At 44.1% G+C, this 18,329-nt stretch overlaps 39 non-coding genes across 39 annotated transcripts; all 39 read right to left on the reverse strand.

Annotated features, from left to right (window-relative positions):
- Positions 1–236: 236 nt before the first annotated feature.
- trnah-gug (transfer RNA histidin (anticodon GUG)) lies at positions 237–308 on the reverse strand. The gene has a single exon. It is a non-coding gene; the product is annotated as a tRNA-His (tRNA).
- A 724-nt stretch (positions 309–1,032) lies between these two features.
- trnah-gug (transfer RNA histidin (anticodon GUG)) lies at positions 1,033–1,104 on the reverse strand. Its single transcript has one exon. It is a non-coding gene; the product is annotated as a tRNA-His (tRNA).
- Positions 1,105–1,829: 725 nt separating this feature from the next.
- On the reverse strand, positions 1,830–1,901 carry trnah-gug (transfer RNA histidin (anticodon GUG)). Its single transcript has one exon. It is a non-coding gene; the product is annotated as a tRNA-His (tRNA).
- A 387-nt stretch (positions 1,902–2,288) lies between these two features.
- On the reverse strand, positions 2,289–2,361 carry trnar-acg (transfer RNA arginine (anticodon ACG)). Its single transcript has one exon. It is a non-coding gene; the product is annotated as a tRNA-Arg (tRNA).
- Positions 2,362–2,587: 226 nt separating this feature from the next.
- On the reverse strand, positions 2,588–2,659 carry trnah-gug (transfer RNA histidin (anticodon GUG)). Its single transcript has one exon. It is a non-coding gene; the product is annotated as a tRNA-His (tRNA).
- Positions 2,660–3,046: 387 nt separating this feature from the next.
- On the reverse strand, positions 3,047–3,119 carry trnar-acg (transfer RNA arginine (anticodon ACG)). The gene has a single exon. It is a non-coding gene; the product is annotated as a tRNA-Arg (tRNA).
- A 216-nt stretch (positions 3,120–3,335) lies between these two features.
- On the reverse strand, positions 3,336–3,407 carry trnah-gug (transfer RNA histidin (anticodon GUG)). Its single transcript has one exon. It is a non-coding gene; the product is annotated as a tRNA-His (tRNA).
- A 687-nt stretch (positions 3,408–4,094) lies between these two features.
- On the reverse strand, positions 4,095–4,166 carry trnah-gug (transfer RNA histidin (anticodon GUG)). The gene has a single exon. It is a non-coding gene; the product is annotated as a tRNA-His (tRNA).
- A 687-nt stretch (positions 4,167–4,853) lies between these two features.
- trnah-gug (transfer RNA histidin (anticodon GUG)) lies at positions 4,854–4,925 on the reverse strand. Its single transcript has one exon. It is a non-coding gene; the product is annotated as a tRNA-His (tRNA).
- Positions 4,926–5,612: 687 nt separating this feature from the next.
- On the reverse strand, positions 5,613–5,684 carry trnah-gug (transfer RNA histidin (anticodon GUG)). The gene has a single exon. It is a non-coding gene; the product is annotated as a tRNA-His (tRNA).
- A 387-nt stretch (positions 5,685–6,071) lies between these two features.
- On the reverse strand, positions 6,072–6,144 carry trnar-acg (transfer RNA arginine (anticodon ACG)). The gene has a single exon. It is a non-coding gene; the product is annotated as a tRNA-Arg (tRNA).
- A 226-nt stretch (positions 6,145–6,370) lies between these two features.
- trnah-gug (transfer RNA histidin (anticodon GUG)) lies at positions 6,371–6,442 on the reverse strand. The gene has a single exon. It is a non-coding gene; the product is annotated as a tRNA-His (tRNA).
- Positions 6,443–6,829: 387 nt separating this feature from the next.
- On the reverse strand, positions 6,830–6,902 carry trnar-acg (transfer RNA arginine (anticodon ACG)). The gene has a single exon. It is a non-coding gene; the product is annotated as a tRNA-Arg (tRNA).
- A 216-nt stretch (positions 6,903–7,118) lies between these two features.
- trnah-gug (transfer RNA histidin (anticodon GUG)) lies at positions 7,119–7,190 on the reverse strand. The gene has a single exon. It is a non-coding gene; the product is annotated as a tRNA-His (tRNA).
- Positions 7,191–7,577: 387 nt separating this feature from the next.
- trnar-acg (transfer RNA arginine (anticodon ACG)) lies at positions 7,578–7,650 on the reverse strand. The gene has a single exon. It is a non-coding gene; the product is annotated as a tRNA-Arg (tRNA).
- Positions 7,651–7,876: 226 nt separating this feature from the next.
- trnah-gug (transfer RNA histidin (anticodon GUG)) lies at positions 7,877–7,948 on the reverse strand. Its single transcript has one exon. It is a non-coding gene; the product is annotated as a tRNA-His (tRNA).
- A 387-nt stretch (positions 7,949–8,335) lies between these two features.
- Positions 8,336–8,408, reverse strand: trnar-acg (transfer RNA arginine (anticodon ACG)). Its single transcript has one exon. It is a non-coding gene; the product is annotated as a tRNA-Arg (tRNA).
- Positions 8,409–8,624: 216 nt separating this feature from the next.
- Positions 8,625–8,696, reverse strand: trnah-gug (transfer RNA histidin (anticodon GUG)). Its single transcript has one exon. It is a non-coding gene; the product is annotated as a tRNA-His (tRNA).
- A 387-nt stretch (positions 8,697–9,083) lies between these two features.
- On the reverse strand, positions 9,084–9,156 carry trnar-acg (transfer RNA arginine (anticodon ACG)). Its single transcript has one exon. It is a non-coding gene; the product is annotated as a tRNA-Arg (tRNA).
- Positions 9,157–9,382: 226 nt separating this feature from the next.
- On the reverse strand, positions 9,383–9,454 carry trnah-gug (transfer RNA histidin (anticodon GUG)). Its single transcript has one exon. It is a non-coding gene; the product is annotated as a tRNA-His (tRNA).
- Positions 9,455–9,841: 387 nt separating this feature from the next.
- trnar-acg (transfer RNA arginine (anticodon ACG)) lies at positions 9,842–9,914 on the reverse strand. The gene has a single exon. It is a non-coding gene; the product is annotated as a tRNA-Arg (tRNA).
- A 216-nt stretch (positions 9,915–10,130) lies between these two features.
- trnah-gug (transfer RNA histidin (anticodon GUG)) lies at positions 10,131–10,202 on the reverse strand. Its single transcript has one exon. It is a non-coding gene; the product is annotated as a tRNA-His (tRNA).
- Positions 10,203–10,589: 387 nt separating this feature from the next.
- trnar-acg (transfer RNA arginine (anticodon ACG)) lies at positions 10,590–10,662 on the reverse strand. The gene has a single exon. It is a non-coding gene; the product is annotated as a tRNA-Arg (tRNA).
- A 226-nt stretch (positions 10,663–10,888) lies between these two features.
- Positions 10,889–10,960, reverse strand: trnah-gug (transfer RNA histidin (anticodon GUG)). Its single transcript has one exon. It is a non-coding gene; the product is annotated as a tRNA-His (tRNA).
- A 677-nt stretch (positions 10,961–11,637) lies between these two features.
- On the reverse strand, positions 11,638–11,709 carry trnah-gug (transfer RNA histidin (anticodon GUG)). Its single transcript has one exon. It is a non-coding gene; the product is annotated as a tRNA-His (tRNA).
- Positions 11,710–12,094: 385 nt separating this feature from the next.
- trnar-acg (transfer RNA arginine (anticodon ACG)) lies at positions 12,095–12,167 on the reverse strand. The gene has a single exon. It is a non-coding gene; the product is annotated as a tRNA-Arg (tRNA).
- A 214-nt stretch (positions 12,168–12,381) lies between these two features.
- Positions 12,382–12,453, reverse strand: trnah-gug (transfer RNA histidin (anticodon GUG)). Its single transcript has one exon. It is a non-coding gene; the product is annotated as a tRNA-His (tRNA).
- A 439-nt stretch (positions 12,454–12,892) lies between these two features.
- Positions 12,893–12,964, reverse strand: trnah-gug (transfer RNA histidin (anticodon GUG)). Its single transcript has one exon. It is a non-coding gene; the product is annotated as a tRNA-His (tRNA).
- Positions 12,965–13,870: 906 nt separating this feature from the next.
- Positions 13,871–13,943, reverse strand: trnar-acg (transfer RNA arginine (anticodon ACG)). Its single transcript has one exon. It is a non-coding gene; the product is annotated as a tRNA-Arg (tRNA).
- A 226-nt stretch (positions 13,944–14,169) lies between these two features.
- On the reverse strand, positions 14,170–14,241 carry trnah-gug (transfer RNA histidin (anticodon GUG)). Its single transcript has one exon. It is a non-coding gene; the product is annotated as a tRNA-His (tRNA).
- Positions 14,242–14,966: 725 nt separating this feature from the next.
- On the reverse strand, positions 14,967–15,038 carry trnah-gug (transfer RNA histidin (anticodon GUG)). Its single transcript has one exon. It is a non-coding gene; the product is annotated as a tRNA-His (tRNA).
- Positions 15,039–15,425: 387 nt separating this feature from the next.
- trnar-acg (transfer RNA arginine (anticodon ACG)) lies at positions 15,426–15,498 on the reverse strand. Its single transcript has one exon. It is a non-coding gene; the product is annotated as a tRNA-Arg (tRNA).
- A 226-nt stretch (positions 15,499–15,724) lies between these two features.
- On the reverse strand, positions 15,725–15,796 carry trnah-gug (transfer RNA histidin (anticodon GUG)). Its single transcript has one exon. It is a non-coding gene; the product is annotated as a tRNA-His (tRNA).
- A 387-nt stretch (positions 15,797–16,183) lies between these two features.
- Positions 16,184–16,256, reverse strand: trnar-acg (transfer RNA arginine (anticodon ACG)). Its single transcript has one exon. It is a non-coding gene; the product is annotated as a tRNA-Arg (tRNA).
- A 216-nt stretch (positions 16,257–16,472) lies between these two features.
- On the reverse strand, positions 16,473–16,544 carry trnah-gug (transfer RNA histidin (anticodon GUG)). The gene has a single exon. It is a non-coding gene; the product is annotated as a tRNA-His (tRNA).
- Positions 16,545–16,931: 387 nt separating this feature from the next.
- On the reverse strand, positions 16,932–17,004 carry trnar-acg (transfer RNA arginine (anticodon ACG)). Its single transcript has one exon. It is a non-coding gene; the product is annotated as a tRNA-Arg (tRNA).
- A 226-nt stretch (positions 17,005–17,230) lies between these two features.
- trnah-gug (transfer RNA histidin (anticodon GUG)) lies at positions 17,231–17,302 on the reverse strand. Its single transcript has one exon. It is a non-coding gene; the product is annotated as a tRNA-His (tRNA).
- A 387-nt stretch (positions 17,303–17,689) lies between these two features.
- trnar-acg (transfer RNA arginine (anticodon ACG)) lies at positions 17,690–17,762 on the reverse strand. Its single transcript has one exon. It is a non-coding gene; the product is annotated as a tRNA-Arg (tRNA).
- Positions 17,763–17,978: 216 nt separating this feature from the next.
- Positions 17,979–18,050, reverse strand: trnah-gug (transfer RNA histidin (anticodon GUG)). Its single transcript has one exon. It is a non-coding gene; the product is annotated as a tRNA-His (tRNA).
- Between the last annotated feature and the right edge of the window lie 279 nt (positions 18,051–18,329).

Genomic DNA, 18,329 nt, shown 5'->3' on the forward strand with positions numbered 1-18,329 from the left:
GTATTTTGTTGGATGGTGTTTGTGAACACACCGTACTTGAAATTGGCCCCTATTACCTGGCTTAAAAAACCTGAGAGGTAGAAAGAAAGAGACAAAGAAAGAGAGAGTGAGTGAGTCAAAAACCGGTCAGAGAGTATGAGGCCCTGTACGTGAAATTTTGCCAACAAAAAAAAAAACGAAGCAGAGAATGGAGGAACATTTAGAAACAATGTAAACGGTCCATTCATTCACACTGTTGCCATGACCCGGATTCGAACCAGGGTTGCTGCGACCACAACGCAGAGTACTAACCACTATACGATCACGGCCATGTCAGACACTGAGTGCCTTGGTGTTGTGATCGCATATTTGGAGCTCTGGCCATCAAAGGTACTCGTCTTTTATCTGAATGGGTGTCCCATATTTAGTCGAACAAATGACAGTCCAACATATGTTTTACGAGCACAGCTCTTTCTTTTTTCAGGGTCCCATTTGGTTGTTGAAAAAACTCATAATAAGGGTGTAAAATCAGAAAATCCAACGTGACTTTATGGTACCTTAGACTGACTGAAGCTAAGGGCTGCAGAGGAATTTCATCACGTGTTAGAGACTTTGTCCAATCATTTCATTCTTTTGTGATGCTAATTTGACATAGCCATTGTGGACGAGAATTCTTTTCATATTCAGCACAAGTGCTTTGAAGCTAAAGACTTGTCGTGCTCGCCAAGAGTCGAACCTAGAATCTTCTGCTCCGTAGTCAGACGCGTTATCCATTGCGCAACTAGCCCTACATTTGTTAAATACAAAATGCAGCCGGGTAGTGGGAGCAGCTAGTCTTTCACATTAGTAGGTCATAGTGTGTGACTGGTGGAGAGTAGGAGAGTCAAATGGCCGACCAACAACCAAGTGTGACTGGTGGAGAGTAGGACAGTCAAATGGCCGATCAAGTAAGAGAGTATGGGACCTTTTACACGACTTTCTGCTTCAGCGGTCCAGTTTAAAGCTATGTAAAATGGCACAACTGATGGAGAAACAAACAAAGGTTCACGCTGCTGCCGTGACCCGGATTCGAACCGGGGTTGCTGCGATCACAACGCAGAGTACTAACCACTATACGATCACGGCCATGTCAGACGCTGAGTGCCTTGGTGTTGTGATCGCATATTTGGAGCTCTGGCCATCAAAGGTACTCGTCTTTTATCTGAATGGGTGTCCCATATTTAGTCGAACAAATGACAGTCCAACATATGTTTTACAAGGACAGCTCTTTCTTTTTTCAGGGTCCCATTTGGTTGTTGAAAAAACTCATAATAAGGGTGTAAAATCAGAAAATCCAATGTGACTTTATGGTACCTTAGACTGACTGAAGCTAAGGGCTGCAGAGGAATTTCATCACATGTTAGAGACTATGTCCAATCATTTCATTCTTTTGTGATGCTAATTTGACATACCCATTGTGGACGAAAATTCTTTTCATATTCAGCACAAGTGCTTTGAAGCTAAAGACTTGTACGAGCTAGCCAGGAGTCAAACCGGGCATCTTCTGATCCGTAGTCAGACGCGTTATCCATTGCGCCACTAGCCCTACATTTGTTAAATTCAAAATGCAGCCGGGTAGTGGGAGCAGCTAGTCTTTCACATTAGTAGGTCATAGTGTGTGACTGGTGGAGAGTAGGAGAGTCAAATGGCCGACCAACAACCAAGTGTGACTGGTGGAGAGTAGGAGAGTCAAATGGCCGATCAAGTAAGAGAGTATGGGACCTTTTACAGGACTTTCTGCTTCAGCTGTCCAGTTTAAAGCTATGTAAAATGGCACAACTGATGGAGTAACAAGCAGAGGTTCACACTGCTGCCGTGACCCGGATTCGAACCGGGGTTGCTGCGACCACAACGCAGAGTACTAACCACTATACGATCACGGCCATGTCAGACGCTGAGTGCCTTGGTGTTGTGATCGCATATTTGGAGCTCTGGCCATCAAAGGTACTCGTCTTTTATCTGAATGGGTGTCCCATATTTAGTCGAACAAATGACAGTCCAACATATGTTTTACGAGCACAGCTCTTTCTTTTATCAGGGTCCCATTTGGTTGTTGAAAAAACTCATAATAAGGGTGTAAAATCAGAAAATCCAATGTGACTTTATGGTACCTTAGACTGACTGAAGCTAAGTGCTGCAGAGGAATTTCATCACATGTTAGAGACTATGTCCAATCATTTCATTCTTTTGTGATGCTAATTTGACATACCCATTGTGGACGAGAATTCTTTTCATATTCAGCACAAGTGCTTTGAAGCTAAAGACTTGTACGAGCTAGCCAGGAGTCGAACCTAGAATCTTCTGATCCGTAGTCAGACGCGTTATCCATTGCGCCACTAGCCCTACATTTGATGAACTCAAAATGCAGCCGCGTAGTGGGAGCAGTTCATCTTTCACACAAATGTTCAAAGTGTCTGACTGGTGGAGAGTAGGAGAGTCAAATGGCCGATCAAGTCAGAGAGTATGGGACCTAATACAGGACTTTCTGCTTGAGCTTTCCAGTTTAAAGCTATGTAAAATGGTGCAATTTATCGAGAAACAACATAAAACAAGCAGAGATTCACACTGCTGCCGTGACCCGGATTCGAACCGGGGTTGCTGCGACCACAACGCAGAGTACTAACCACTATACGATCACGGCCATGTCAGACACTGAGTGCCTTGGTGTTGTGATCGCATATTTGGAGCTCTGGCCATCAAAGGTACTCGTCTTTTATCTGAATGGGTGTCCCATATTTCGTCGAACAAATGACAGTCTAACATATGTTTTACGAGCACAGCTCTTTCTTTTTTCAGGGTCCCATTTGGTTGTTGAAAAAACTCATAATAAGGGTGTAAAATCAGAAATTCCGATGTGACTTTATGGTCCCTTAGACTGACTGAAGCTAAGGGCTGCAGAGGAATTTCATCACGTGTTAGAGACTTTGTCCAATCATTTCATTCTTTTGTGATGCTAATTTGACATACCCATTGTGGACGAGAATTCTTTTCATCTTCAGCACAAGTGCTTTGAAGCTAAAGACTTGTACGAGCTAGCCAGGAGTCGAACCTAGAATCTTCTGATCCGTAGTCAGACGCGTTATCCATTGCGCCACTAGCCCTACATTTGATGAACTCAAAATGCAGCCGCGTAGTGGGAGCAGTTCATCTTTCACACAATCGTTCAAAGTGTCTGACTGGTGGAGAGGAGGAGAGTCAAATGGCCGATCAAGTCAGAGAGTATGGGACCTTTTACAGGACTTTCTGCTTCAGCTGTCCAGTTTAAAGCTATGTAGAATGGCACAACTGATGGAGAAACAAGCAGAGGTTCACGCTGCTGCCGTGACCCGGATTTGAACCGGGGTTGCTGCGACCACAACGCAGAGTACTAACCACTATACGATCACGGCCATGTCAGACACTGAGTGCCTTGGTGTTGTGATCGCATATTTGGAGCTCTGGCCATCAAAGGTACTGGTCTTTCATCTGAATGGGTGTCCCATATTTAGTCGAACAAATGACAGTCTAACATATGTTTTACGAGCACAGCTCTTTCTTTTTTCAGGGTCCCATTTGGTTGTTGAAAAAACTCATAATAAGGGTGTAAAATCAGAAATTCCGATGTGACTTTATGGTCCCTTAGACTGACTGAAGCTAAGGGCTGCAGAGGAATTTCATCACGTGTTAGAGACTTTGTCCATTCATTTCATTCTTTTGTGATGCTAATTTGACATACCCATGGTGGACGAGAATTCTTTTCATCTTCAGCACAAGTGCTTTGAAAGCTAAAGACTTGTACGAGCTAGCCAGGAGTCGAACCTAGAATCTTCTGATCCGTAGTCAGACGCGTTATCCATTGCGCCACTTGCCCTACATTTGATGCACTCAAAATGCAGCCGCGTAGTGGGAGCAGTTCATCTTTCACACAATCGTTCAAAGTGTCTGACTGGTGGAGAGTAGGAGAGTCAAATGGCCGATCAAGTCAGAGAGTATGGGACCTAATACAGGACTTTCTGCTTGAGCTGTCCAGTTTAAAGCCATGTAAAATGGTGCAATTTATCGAGAAACAACATAAAACAAGCAGAGGTTCACGCTGCTGCCGTGACCCGGATTCGAACCGGGGTTGCTGCGACCACAACGCAGAGTACTAACCACTATACGATCACGGCCATGTCAGACGCTAAGTGCCTTGGTGTTGTGATCGCATATTTGGAGCTCTGGCCATCAAAGGTACTCGTCTTTTATCTGAATGGGTGTCCCATATTTAGTCGAACAAATGACAGTCCAACATATGTTTTACGAGCACAGCTCTTTCTTTTTTCAGGGTCCCATTTGGTTGTTGAAAAAACTCATAATAAGGGTGTAAAATCAGAAATTCCGATGTGACTTTATGGTCCCTTAGACTGACTGAAGCTAAGGGCTGCAGAGGAATTTCATCACGTGTTAGAGACTTTGTCCATTCATTTCATTCTTTTGTGATGCTAATTTGACATACCCATGGTGGACGAGAATTCTTTTCATCTTCAGCACAAGTGCTTTGAAAGCTAAAGACTTGTACGAGCTAGCCAGGAGTCGAACCTAGAATCTTCTGATCCGTAGTCAGACGCGTTATCCATTGCGCCACTTGCCCTACATTTGATGAACTCAAAATGCAGCCGCGTAGTGGGAGCAGTTCATCTTTCACACAATCGTTCAAAGTGTCTGACTGGTGGAGAGTAGGAGAGTCAAATGGCCGACCAAGTCAGAGAGTATGGGACCTAATACAGGACTTTCTGCTTGAGCTGTCCAGTTTAAAGCCATGTAAAATGGTGCAATTTATCGAGAAACAACATAAAACAAGCAGAGGTTCACGCTGCTGCCGTGACCCGGATTCGAACCGGGGTTGCTGCGACCACAACGCAGAGTACTAACCACTATACGATCACGGCCATGTCAGACGCTAAGTGCCTTGGTGTTGTGATCGCATATTTGGAGCTCTGGCCATCAAAGGTACTCGTCTTTTATCTGAATGGGTGTCCCATATTTAGTCGAACAAATGACAGTCCAACATATGTTTTACGAGCACAGCTCTTTCTTTTTTCAGGGTCCCATTTGGTTGTTGAAAAAACTCATAATAAGGGTGTAAAATCAGAAATTCCGATGTTACTTTATGGTCCCTTAGACTGACTGAAGCTAAGGGCTGCAGAGGAATTTCATCACGTGTTAGAGACTTTGTCCATTCATTTCATTCTTTTGTGATGCTAATTTGACATACCCATGGTGGACGAGAATTCTTTTCATCTTCAGCACAAGTGCTTTGAAAGCTAAAGACTTGTACGAGCTAGCCAGGAGTCGAACCTAGAATCTTCTGATCCGTAGTCAGACGCGTTATCCATTGCGCCACTTGCCCTACATTTGATAAACTCAAAATGCAGCCGCGTAGTGGGAGCAGTTCATCTTTCACACAATCGTTCAAAGTGTCTGACTGGTGGAGAGTAGGAGAGTCAAATGGCCGACCAAGTCAGAGAGTATGGGACCTAATACAGGACTTTCTGCTTGAGCTGTCCAGTTTAAAGCCATGTAAAATGGTGCAATTTATCGAGAAACAACATAAAACAAGCAGAGGTTCACGCTGCTGCCGTGACCCGGATTCGAACCGGGGTTGCTGCGACCACAACGCAGAGTACTAACCACTATACGATCACAGCCATGTCAGACGCTGAGTGCCTTGGTGTTGTGATCGCATATTTGGAGCTCTGGCCATCAAAGGTACTCGTCTTTTATCTGAATGGGTGTCCCATATTTAGTCGAACAAATGACAGTCCAACATATGTTTTATGAGCACAGCTCTTTCTTTTTTCAGGGTCCCATTTGGTTGTTGAAAAAACTCATAATAAGGGTGTAAAATCAGAAAATCCAATGTGACTTTATGGTACCTTAGACCGACTGAAGCTAAGGGCTGCAGAGGAATTTCATCACATGTTAGAGACTATGTCCAATCATTTCATTCTTTTGTGATGCTAATTTGACATACCCATTGTGGACGAGAATTCTTTTCATATTCAGCACAAGTGCTTTGAAGCTAAAGACTTGTACGAGCTAGCCAGGAGTCGAACCTAGAATCTTCTGATCCGTAGTCAGACGCGTTATCCATTGCGCCACTAGCCCTACATTTGATGAACTCAAAATGCAGCCGCGTAGTGGGAGCAGTTCATCTTTCACACAAATGTTCAAAGTGTCTGACTGGTGGAGAGTAGGAGAGTCAAATGGCCGATCAAGTCAGAGAGTATGGGACCTAATACAGGACTTTCTGCTTGAGCTTTCCAGTTTAAAGCTATGTAAAATGGTGCAATTTATCGAGAAACAACATAAAACAAGCAGAGATTCACACTGCTGCCGTGACCCGGATTCGAACCGGGGTTGCTGCGACCACAACGCAGAGTACTAACCACTATACGATCACGGCCATGTCAGACACTGAGTGCCTTGGTGTTGTGATCGCATATTTGGAGCTCTGGCCATCAAAGGTACTCATCTTTTATCTGAATGGGTGTCCCATATTTCGTCGAACAAATGACAGTCTAACATATGTTTTACGAGCACAGCTCTTTCTTTTTTCAGGGTCCCATTTGGTTGTTGAAAAAACTCATAATAAGGGTGTAAAATCAGAAATTCCGATGTGACTTTATGGTCCCTTAGACTGACTGAAGCTAAGGGCTGCAGAGGAATTTCATCACGTGTTAGAGACTTTGTCCACTCATTTCATTCTTTTGTGATGCTAATTTGACATACCCATTGTGGACGAGAATTCTTTTCATCTTCAGCACAAGTGCTTTGAAGCTAAAGACTTGTACGAGCTAGCCAGGAGTCGAACCTAGAATCTTCTGATCCGTAGTCAGACGCGTTATCCATTGCGCCACTAGCCCTACATTTGATGAACTCAAAATGCAGCCGTGTAGTGGGAGCAGTTCATCTTTCACACAATCGTTCAAAGTGTCTGACTGGTGGAGAGGAGGAGAGTCAAATGGCCGATCAAGTCAGAGAGTATGGGACCTTTTACAGGACTTTCTGCTTCAGCTGTCCAGTTTAAAGCTATGTAGAATGGCACAACTGATGGAGAAACAAGCAGAGGTTCACGCTGCTGCCGTGACCCGGATTTGAACCGGGGTTGCTGCGACCACAACGCAGAGTACTAACCACTATACGATCACGGCCATGTCAGACACTGAGTGCCTTGGTGTTGTGATCGCATATTTGGAGCTCTGGCCATCAAAGGTACTGGTCTTTCATCTGAATGGGTGTCCCATATTTAGTCGAACAAATGACAGTCTAACATATGTTTTACGAGCACAGCTCTTTCTTTTTTCAGGGTCCCATTTGGTTGTTGAAAAAACTCACAATAAGGGTGTAAAATCAGAAAATCCAATGTGACTTTATGGTACCTTAGACTGACTGAAGCTAAGGGCTGCAGAGGAATTTCATCACATGTTAGAGACTATGTCCAATCATTTCATTCTTTTGTGATGCTAATTTGACATACCCATTGTGGACGAGAATTCTTTTCATATTCAGCACAAGTGCTTTGAAGCTAAAGACTTGTACGAGCTAGCCAGGAGTCGAACCTAGAATCTTCTGATCCGTAGTCAGACGCGTTATCCATTGCACCACTAGCCCTACATTTGATGAACTCAAAATGCAGCCGCGTAGTGGGAGCAGTTCATCTTTCACACAAATGTTCAAAGTGTCTGACTGGTGGAGAGTAGGAGAGTCAAATGGCCGATCAAGTCAGAGAGTATGGGACCTAATACAGGACTTTCTGCTTGAGCTTTCCAGTTTAAAGCTATGTAAAATGGTGCAATTTATCGAGAAACAACATAAAACAAGCAGAGATTCACACTGCTGCCGTGACCCGGATTCGAACCGGGGTTGCTGCGACCACAACGCAGAGTACTAACCACTATACGATCACGGCCATGTCAGACACTGAGTGCCTTGGTGTTGTGATCGCATATTTGGAGCTCTGGCCATCAAAGGTACTCATCTTTTATCTGAATGGGTGTCCCATATTTCGTCGAACAAATGACAGTCTAACATATGTTTTACGAGCACAGCTCTTTCTTTTTTCAGGGTCCCATTTGGTTGTTGAAAAAACTCATAATAAGGGTGTAAAATCAGAAATTCCGATGTGACTTTATGGTCCCTTAGACTGACTGAAGCTAAGGGCTGCAGAGGAATTTCATCACGTGTTAGAGACTTTGTCCAATCATTTCATTCTTTTGTGATGCTAATTTGACATACCCATTGTGGACGAGAATTCTTTTCATCTTCAGCACAAGTGCTTTGAAGCTAAAGACTTGTACGAGCTAGCCAGGAGTCGAACCTAGAATCTTCTGATCCGTAGTCAGACGCGTTATCCATTGCGCCACTAGCCCTACATTTGATGAACTCAAAATGCAGCCGTGTAGTGGGAGCAGTTCATCTTTCACACAATCGTTCAAAGTGTCTGACTGGTGGAGAGGAGGAGAGTCAAATGGCCGATCAAGTCAGAGAGTATGGGACCTTTTACAGGACTTTCTGCTTCAGCTGTCCAGTTTAAAGCTATGTAGAATGGCACAACTGATGGAGAAACAAGCAGAGGTTCACGCTGCTGCCGTGACCCGGATTCGAACCGGGGTTGCTGCGACCACAACGCAGAGTACTAACCACTATACGATCACGGCCATGTCAGACACTGAGTGCCTTGGTGTTGTGATCGCATATTGGGAGCTCTGGCCATCAAAGGTACTCGTCTTTTATCTGAATGGGTGTCCCATATTTAGTCGAACAAATGACAGTCCAACATATGTTTTACGAGCACAGCTCTTTCTTTTTTCAGGGTCCCATTTGGTTGTTGAAAAAACTCACAATAAGGGTGTAAAATCAGAAAATCCAATGTGACTTTATGGTACCTTAGACTGACTGAAGCTAAGGGCTGCAGAGGAATTTCATCACATGTTAGAGACTATGTCCAATCATTTCATTCTTTTGTGATGCTAATTTGACATACCCATTGTGGACGAGAATTCTTTTCATATTCAGCACAAGTGCTTTGAAGCTAAAGACTTGTACGAGCTAGCCAGGAGTCGAACCTAGAATCTTCTGATCCGTAGTCAGACGCGTTATCCATTGCACCACTAGCCCTACATTTGATGAACTCAAAATGCAGCCGCGTAGTGGGAGCAGTTCATCTTTCACACAAATGTTCAAAGTGTCTGACTGGTGGAGAGTAGGAGAGTCAAATGGCCGATCAAGTCAGAGAGTATGGGACCTAATACAGGACTTTCTGCTTGAGCTTTCCAGTTTAAAGCTATGTAAAATGGTGCAATTTATCGAGAAACAACATAAAACAAGCAGAGATTCACACTGCTGCCGTGACCCGGATTCGAACCGGGGTTGCTGCGACCACAACGCAGAGTACTAACCACTATACGATCACGGCCATGTCAGACACTGAGTGCCTTGGTGTTGTGATCGCATATTTGGAGCTCTGGCCATCAAAGGTACTCATCTTTTATCTGAATGGGTGTCCCATATTTCGTCGAACAAATGACAGTCTAACATATGTTTTACGAGCACAGCTCTTTCTTTTTTCAGGGTCCCATTTGGTTGTTGAAAAAACTCATAATAAGGGTGTAAAATCAGAAATTCCGATGTGACTTTATGGTCCCTTAGACTGACTGAAGCTAAGGGCTGCAGAGGAATTTCATCACGTGTTAGAGACTTTGTCCAATCATTTCATTCTTTTGTGATGCTAATTTGACATACCCATTGTGGACGAGAATTCTTTTCATCTTCAGCACAAGTGCTTTGAAGCTAAAGACTTGTACGAGCTAGCCAGGAGTCGAACCTAGAATCTTCTGATCCGTAGTCAGACGCGTTATCCATTGCGCCACTAGCCCTACATTTGATGAACTCAAAATGCAGCCGTGTAGTGGGAGCAGTTCATCTTTCACACAATCGTTCAAAGTGTCTGACTGGTGGAGAGGAGGAGAGTCAAATGGCCGATCAAGTCAGAGAGTATGGGACCTTTTACAGGACTTTCTGCTTCAGCTGTCCAGTTTAAAGCTATGTAGAATGGCACAACTGATGGAGAAACAAGCAGAGGTTCACGCTGCTGCCGTGACCCGGATTCGAACCGGGGTTGCTGCGACCACAACGCAGAGTACTAACCACTATACGATCACGGCCATGTCAGACGCTGAGTGCCTTGGTGTTGTGATCGCATATTGGGAGCTCTGGCCATCAAAGGTACTCGTCTTTTATCTGAATGGGTGTCCCATATTTAGTCGAACAAATGACAGTCCAACATATGTTTTACGAGCACAGCTCTTTCTTTTTTCAGGGTCCCATTTGGTTGTTGAAAAAACTCATAATAAGGGTGTAAAATCAGAAAATCCAATGTGACTTTATGGTATCTTAGACTGACTGAAGCTAAGGGCTGCAGAGGAATTTCATCACATGTTAGAGACTATGTCCAATCATTTCATTCTTTTGTGATGCTAATTTGACATACCCATTGTGGACGAGAATTCTTTTCATATTCAGCACAAGTGCTTTGAAGCTAAAGACTTGTACGAGCTAGCCAGGAGTCGAACCTAGAATCTTCTGATCCGTAGTCAGACGCGTTATCCATTGCGCCACTAGCCCTACATTTGATGAACTCAAAATGCAGCCGCGTAGTGGGAGCAGTTCATCTTTCACACAAATGTTCAAAGTGTCTGACTGGTGGAGAGTAGGAGAGTCAAATGGCCGATCAAGTCAGAGAGTATGGGACCTAATACAGGACTTTCTGCTTGAGCTGTCCAGTTTAAAGCTATGTAAAATGGTGCAATTTATCGAGAAACAACATAAAACAAGCAGAGGTTCACACTGCTGCCGTGACCCGGATTCGAACCAGGGTTGCTGCGACCACAACGCAGAGTACTAACCACTATACGATCACGGCCATGTCAGACACTGAGTGCCTTGGTGTTGTGATCGCATATTTGGAGCTCTGGCCATCAAAGGTACTCGTCTTTTATCTGAATGGGTGTCCCATATTTAGTCGAACAAATGACAGTCCAACATATGTTTTACGAGCACAGCTCTTTCTTTTTTCAGGGTCCCATTTGGTTGTTGAAAAAACTCATAATAAGGGTGTAAAATCAGAAAATCCAATGTGACTTTATGGTACCTTAGACTGACTGAAGCTAAGGGCTGCAGAGGAATTTCATCACATGTTAGAGACTATGTCCAATCATTTCATTCTTTTGTGATGCTAATTTGACATACCCATTGTGGACGAGAATTCTTTTCATATTCAGCACAAGTGCTTTGAAGCTAAAGACTTGTACGAGCTAGCCAGGAGTCGATCCTAGAATCTTCTGATCCGTAGTCAGACGCGTTATCCATTGCGCCACATTTGATGAACACAAAATGCAGCCGCGTAGTGGGAGCAGTTCATCTTTCACACAAATGTTCAAAGTGTCTGACTGGTGGAGAGTAGGAGAGTCAAATGGCCGATCAAGTCAGAGAGTATGGGACCTAATACAGGACTTTCTGCTTGAGCTGTCCAGTTTAAAGCTATGTAAAATGGTGCAATTTATCGAGAAACAACATAAAACAAGCAGAGATTCACGCTGCTGCCGTGACCCGGATTCGAACCGGGGTTGCTGCGACCACAACGCAGAGTACTAACCACTATACGATCACGGCCATGTCAGACACTGAGTGGCTTGGTGTTGTGATCGCATACTTGGAGCTCTGGCCATCAAAGGTACTCGTCTTTTATCTGAATGGGTGTCCCATATTTAGTCGAACAAATGACAGTCCAACATATGTTTTACGAGCACAGCTCTTTCTTTTTTCAGGGTCCCATTTGGTTGTTGAAAAAACTCATAATAAGGGTGTAAAATCAGAAAATCCAATGTGACTTTATGGTACCTTAGACTGACTGAAGCTAAGGGCTGCAGAGGAATTTCATCACGTTAGAGACTTTGTCCAATAATTTCATTCTTTTGTGATGCTAATTTGACATACCCATTGTGGACGAGAATTCTTTTCATATTCAGCACAAGTGCTTTGAAGCTAAAGACTTGTACGAGCTAGCCAGGAGTCGAACCTAGAATCTTCTGATCCGTAGTCAGACGCGTTATCCATTGCGCTACTAGCCCTACATTTGATGAACTCAAAATGCAGCCGCGTAGTGGGAGCAGTTCATCTTTCACACAATCGTTCAAAGTGTCTGACTGGTGGAGAGGAGGAGAGTCAAATGGCCGATCAAGTCAGAGAGTATGGGACCTTTTAAAGCTTTCTGCTTCAGCTGTCCAGTTTAAAGCTATGTTGAATGGCACAACTGATGGAGAAACAAGCAGAGGTTCACGCTGCTGCCGTGACCCGGATTCGAACCGGGGTTGCTGCGACCACAACGCAGAGTACTAACCACTATACGATCACGGCCATGTCAGACACTGAGTGCCTTGGTGTTGTGATCGCATATTTGGAGCTCTGGCCATCAAAGGTACTCGTCTCTCTAATTTGACATACCCATTGTGGACGAGAATTCTTTTCATCCTCAGCACAAGTGCTTTGAAGCTAAAGACTTGTACGAGCTAGCCAGGAGTCGAACCTAGAATCTTCTGATCCGTAGTCAGACGCGTTATCCATTGCGCCTACATTTGATGAACTCAAAATGCAGCCGCGTAGTGGGAGCAGTTCATCTTTCACACAATCGTTCAAAGTGTCTGACTGGTGGAGAGTAGGAGAGTCAAATGGCCGATCAAGTCAGAGAGTATGGGACCTAATACAGGACTTTCTGCTTGAGCTGTCCAGTTTAAAGCTATGTAAAATGGTGCAATTTATCGAGAAACAACATAAAACAAGCAGAGGTTCACACTGCTGCCGTGACCCGGATTCGAACCGGGGTTGCTGCGACCACAACGCAGAGTACTAACCACTATACAATCACGGCCATGTCAGACGCTGAGTGCCTTGGTGTTGTGATCGCATATTTGGAGCTCTGGCCATCAAAGGTACTCGTCTTTTATCTGAATGGGTGTCCCATATTTAGTCGAACAAATGACAGTCCAACATATGTTTTACGAGCACAGCTCTTTCTTTTTTCAGGGTCCCATTTGGTTGTTGAAAAAACTCATAATAAGGGTGTAAAATCAGAAAATCCAATGTGACTTTATGGTACCTTAGACTGACTGAAGCTAAGGGCTGCAGAGGAATTTCATCACATGTTAGAGACTTTGTCCAATCATTTCATTCTTCTGTGATGCTAATTTGACATGCCCATTGTGGACGAGAATTCTTTTCATATTCAGCACAAGTGCTTTGAAGCTAAAGACTTGTACGAGCTAGCCAGGAGTCGATCCTAGAATCTTCTGATCCGTAGTCAGACGCGTTATACATTGCGCCACTAGCCCTACATTTGATGAACTCAAAATGCAGCCGCGTAGTGGGAGCAGTTCATCTTTCACACAAATGTTCAAAGTGTCTGACTGGTGGAGAGTAGGAGAGTCAAATGGCCGATCAAGTCAGAGAGTATGGGACCTAATACAGGACTTTCTGCTTGAGCTGTCCAGTTTAAAGCTATGTAAAATGGTGCAATTTATCGAGAAACAACATAAAACAAGCAGAGATTCACACTGCTGCCCTGACCCGGATTCGAACCGGGGTTGCTGCGACCACAACGCAGAGTACTAACCACTATACGATCACGGCCATGTCAGACACTGAGTGCCTTGGTGTTGTGATCGCATATTTGGAGCTCTGGCCATCAAAGGTACTCGTCTCTCTAATTTGACATACCCATTGTGGACGAGAATTCTTTTCATCTTCAGCACAAGTGCTTTGAAGCTAAAGACTTGTACGAGCTAGCCAGGAGTCGAACCTAGAATCTTCTGATCCGTAGTCAGACGCGTTATCCATTGCGCCACTAGCCCTACATTTGATGAACTCAAAATGCAGCCCCGTAGTGGGAGCAGTTCATCTTTCACACAAATGTTCAAAGTGTCTGACTGGTGGAGAGTAGGAGAGTCAAATGGCCGATCAAGTCAGAGAGTATGGGACCTAATACAGGACTTTCTGCTTGAGCTGTCCAGTTTAAAGCTATGTAAAATGGTGCAATTTATCGAGAAACAACATAAAACAAGCAGAGATTCACACTGCTGCCGTGACCCGGATTCGAACCGGGGTTGCTGCGACCACAACGCAGAGTACTAACCACTATACGATCACGGCCATGTCAGACACTGAGTGGCTTGGTGTTGTGATCGCATACTTGGAGCTCTGGCCATCAAAGGTACTCGTCTTTTATCTGAATGGGTGTCCCATATTTAGTCGAACAAATGACAGTCCAACATATGTTTTACGAGCACAGCTATTTCTTTTTTCAGGTTTCCATTCGGTTGTTGATAAAACTCATAATAAGGGTGTAAAATCAAAAAATCCGAGGTGACTTTATGGTCCCTTAGACTGACTGAAGCTAAGGGCTGCAGAGGAATTTCATCACGTGTTTGAGACTTTGTCCAATCATTTAATTCTTTTGTGATGCTAATTTGACATACCCATTGTGGACGAGAATTCTTTTCATATTCAGCACAAGTGCTTTGAAGCTAAAGACCTGTACGAGTTAGCCAGGAGTCGAACCAAGAATCTTCTGATCCGTAGTCAGACGCGTTATCCATTGCGCCACTAGCCCTACATTTGTTAAAGTCAAAATGCAGCCGGGTAGTGGGAGCAGCTAGTCTTTCACATTAGTAGGTCATAGTGTGTGACTGGTGGAGAGTAGGAGAGTCAAATGGCCGACCAACAACCAAGTGTGACTGGTGGAGAGTAGGAGAGTCAAATGGCCGATCAAGTAAGAGAGTATGGGACCTTTTACAGGACTTTCTGCTTCAGCTGTCCAGTTTAAAGCTATGTAAAATGGCACAACTTATGGAGAAACAAGCAGAGGTTCACGCTGCTGCCGTGACCCGGATTCGAACCGGGGTTGCTGCGACCACAACGCAGAGTACTAACCACTATACGATCACGGCCATGTCAGACACTGAGTGCCTTGGTGTTGTGATCGCATATTTGGAGCTCTGGCCATCAAAGGTACTCGTCTTTTATCTGAATGGGTGTCTCATATTTCGTCGAACAAATGACAGTCCAACATATGTTTTACGAGCACAGCTCTTTCTTTTTTCAGGGTCCCATTTGGTTGTTGAAAAAACTCATAATAAGGGTGTAAAATCAGAAAATCCAATGTGACTTTATGGTCCCTTAGGCTGACTGAAGCTAAGGGCTGGAGAGGAATTTCATCACGTGTTAGAGATTTTGTCCAATCATTTCATTCTTTTGTGATGCTAATTTGACATACCCATTGTGGACGAGAATTCTTTTCATATTCAGCACAAGTGCTTTGAAGCTAAAGACTTGTAAGAGCTAGCCAGGAGTCAAACCTAGAATCTTCTGATCCGTAATCAGACGCGTTATCCATTGCGCCACTAGCCCTACATTTGATGAACTCAAAATGCAGCCGCGTAGTGGGAACAGTTCATCTTTCACACAATCGTTCAAAATGTCTGACTGGTGGAGAGTAGGAGAGTCAAATGGCCGATCAAGTCAGAGAGTATGGGACCTAATACAGGACTTTCTGCTTGAGCTTTCCAGTTTAAAGCTATGTAAAATGGTGCAATTTATCGAGAAACAACATAAACCAAGCAGAGGTTCACACTGCTGCCGTGACCCGGATTCGAACCGGGGTTGCTGCGACCACAACGCAGAGTACTAACCACTATACGATCACGGCCATGTCAGACACTGAGTGCCTTGGTGTTGTGATCGCATATTTGGAGCTCTGGCCATCAAAGGTACTCATCTTTTATCTGAATGGGTGTCCCATATTTCGTCGAACAAATGACAGTCTAACATATGTTTTACGAGCACAGCTCTTTCTTTTTTCAGGGTCCCATTTGGTTGTTGAAAAAACTCATAATAAGGGTGTAAAATCAGAAATTCCGATGTGACTTTATGGTCCCTTAGACTGACTGAAGCTAAGGGCTGCAGAGGAATTTCATCACGTGTTAGAGACTTTGTCCACTCATTTCATTCTTTTGTGATGCTAATTTGACATACCCATTGTGGACGAGAATTCTTTTCATCTTCAGCACAAGTGCTTTGAAGCTAAAGACTTGTACGAGCTAGCCAGGAGTCGAACCTAGAATCTTCTGATCCGTAGTCAGACGCGTTATCCATTGCGCCACTAGCCCTACATTTGATGAACTCAAAATGCAGCCGTGTAGTGGGAGCAGTTCATCTTTCACACAATCGTTCAAAGTGTCTGACTGGTGGAGAGGAGGAGAGTCAAATGGCCGATCAAGTCAGAGAGTATGGGACCTTTTACAGGACTTTCTGCTTCAGCTGTCCAGTTTAAAGCTATGTAGAATGGCACAACTGATGGAGAAACAAGCAGAGGTTCACGCTGCTGCCGTGACCCGGATTTGAACCGGGGTTGCTGCGACCACAACGCAGAGTACTAACCACTATACGATCACGGCCATGTCAGACACTGAGTGCCTTGGTGTTGTGATCGCATATTTGGAGCTCTGGCCATCAAAGGTACTGGTCTTTCATCTGAATGGGTGTCCCATATTTAGTCGAACAAATGACAGTCTAACATATGTTTTACGAGCACAGCTCTTTCTTTTTTCAGGGTCCCATTTGGTTGTTGAAAAAACTCACAATAAGGGTGTAAAATCAGAAAATCCAATGTGACTTTATGGTACCTTAGACTGACTGAAGCTAAGGGCTGCAGAGGAATTTCATCACATGTTAGAGACTATGTCCAATCATTTCATTCTTTTGTGATGCTAATTTGACATACCCATTGTGGACGAGAATTCTTTTCATATTCAGCACAAGTGCTTTGAAGCTAAAGACTTGTACGAGCTAGCCAGGAGTCGAACCTAGAATCTTCTGATCCGTAGTCAGACGCGTTATCCATTGCACCACTAGCCCTACATTTGATGAACTCAAAATGCAGCCGCGTAGTGGGAGCAGTTCATCTTTCACACAAATGTTCAAAGTGTCTGACTGGTGGAGAGTAGGAGAGTCAAATGGCCGATCAAGTCAGAGAGTATGGGACCTAATACAGGACTTTCTGCTTGAGCTTTCCAGTTTAAAGCTATGTAAAATGGTGCAATTTATCGAGAAACAACATAAAACAAGCAGAGATTCACACTGCTGCCGTGACCCGGATTCGAACCGGGGTTGCTGCGACCACAACGCAGAGTACTAACCACTATACGATCACGGCCATGTCAGACACTGAGTGCCTTGGTGTTGTGATCGCATATTTGGAGCTCTGGCCATCAAAGGTACTCATCTTTTATCTGAATGGGTGTCCCATATTTCGTCGAACAAATGACAGTCTAACATATGTTTTACGAGCACAGCTCTTTCTTTTTTCAGGGTCCCATTTGGTTGTTGAAAAAACTCATAATAAGGGTGTAAAATCAGAAATTCCGATGTGACTTTATGGTACCTTAGACTGACTGAAGCTAAGGGCTGCAGAGGAATTTCATCACGTGTTAGAGACTTTGTCCAATCATTTCATTCTTTTGTGATGCTAATTTGACATACCCATTGTGGACGAGAATTCTTTTCATCTTCAGCACAAGTGCTTTGAAGCTAAAGACTTGTACGAGCTAGCCAGGAGTCGAACCTAGAATCTTCTGATCCGTAGTCAGACGCGTTATCCATTGCGCCACTAGCCCTACATTTGATGAACTCAAAATGCAGCCGTGTAGTGGGAGCAGTTCATCTTTCACACAATCGTTCAAAGTGTCTGACTGGTGGAGAGGAGGAGAGTCAAATGGCCGATCAAGTCAGAGAGTATGGGACCTTTTACAGGACTTTCTGCTTCAGCTGTCCAGTTTAAAGCTATGTAGAATGGCACAACTGATGGAGAAACAAGCAGAGGTTCACGCTGCTGCCGTGACCCGGATTCGAACCGGGGTTGCTGCGACCACAACGCAGAGTACTAACCACTATACGATCACGGCCATGTCAGACACTGAGTGCCTTGGTGTTGTGATCGCATATTGGGAGCTCTGGCCATCAAAGGTACTCGTCTTTTATCTGAATGGGTGTCCCATATTTAGTCGAACAAATGACAGTCCAACATATGTTTTACGAGCACAGCTCTTTCTTTTTTCAGGGTCCCATTTGGTTGTTGAAAAAACTCACAATAAGGGTGTAAAATCAGAAAATCCAATGTGACTTTATGGTCCCTTAGGCTGACTGAAGCTAAGGGCTGGAGAGGAATTTCATCACGTGTTAGA

The sequence above is a fragment of the Centropristis striata genome, chromosome 1, assembly GCF_030273125.1.
Source record: "Centropristis striata isolate RG_2023a ecotype Rhode Island chromosome 1, C.striata_1.0, whole genome shotgun sequence".
Classification (NCBI taxonomy): Eukaryota; Metazoa; Chordata; class Actinopteri; order Perciformes; family Serranidae; genus Centropristis; species Centropristis striata.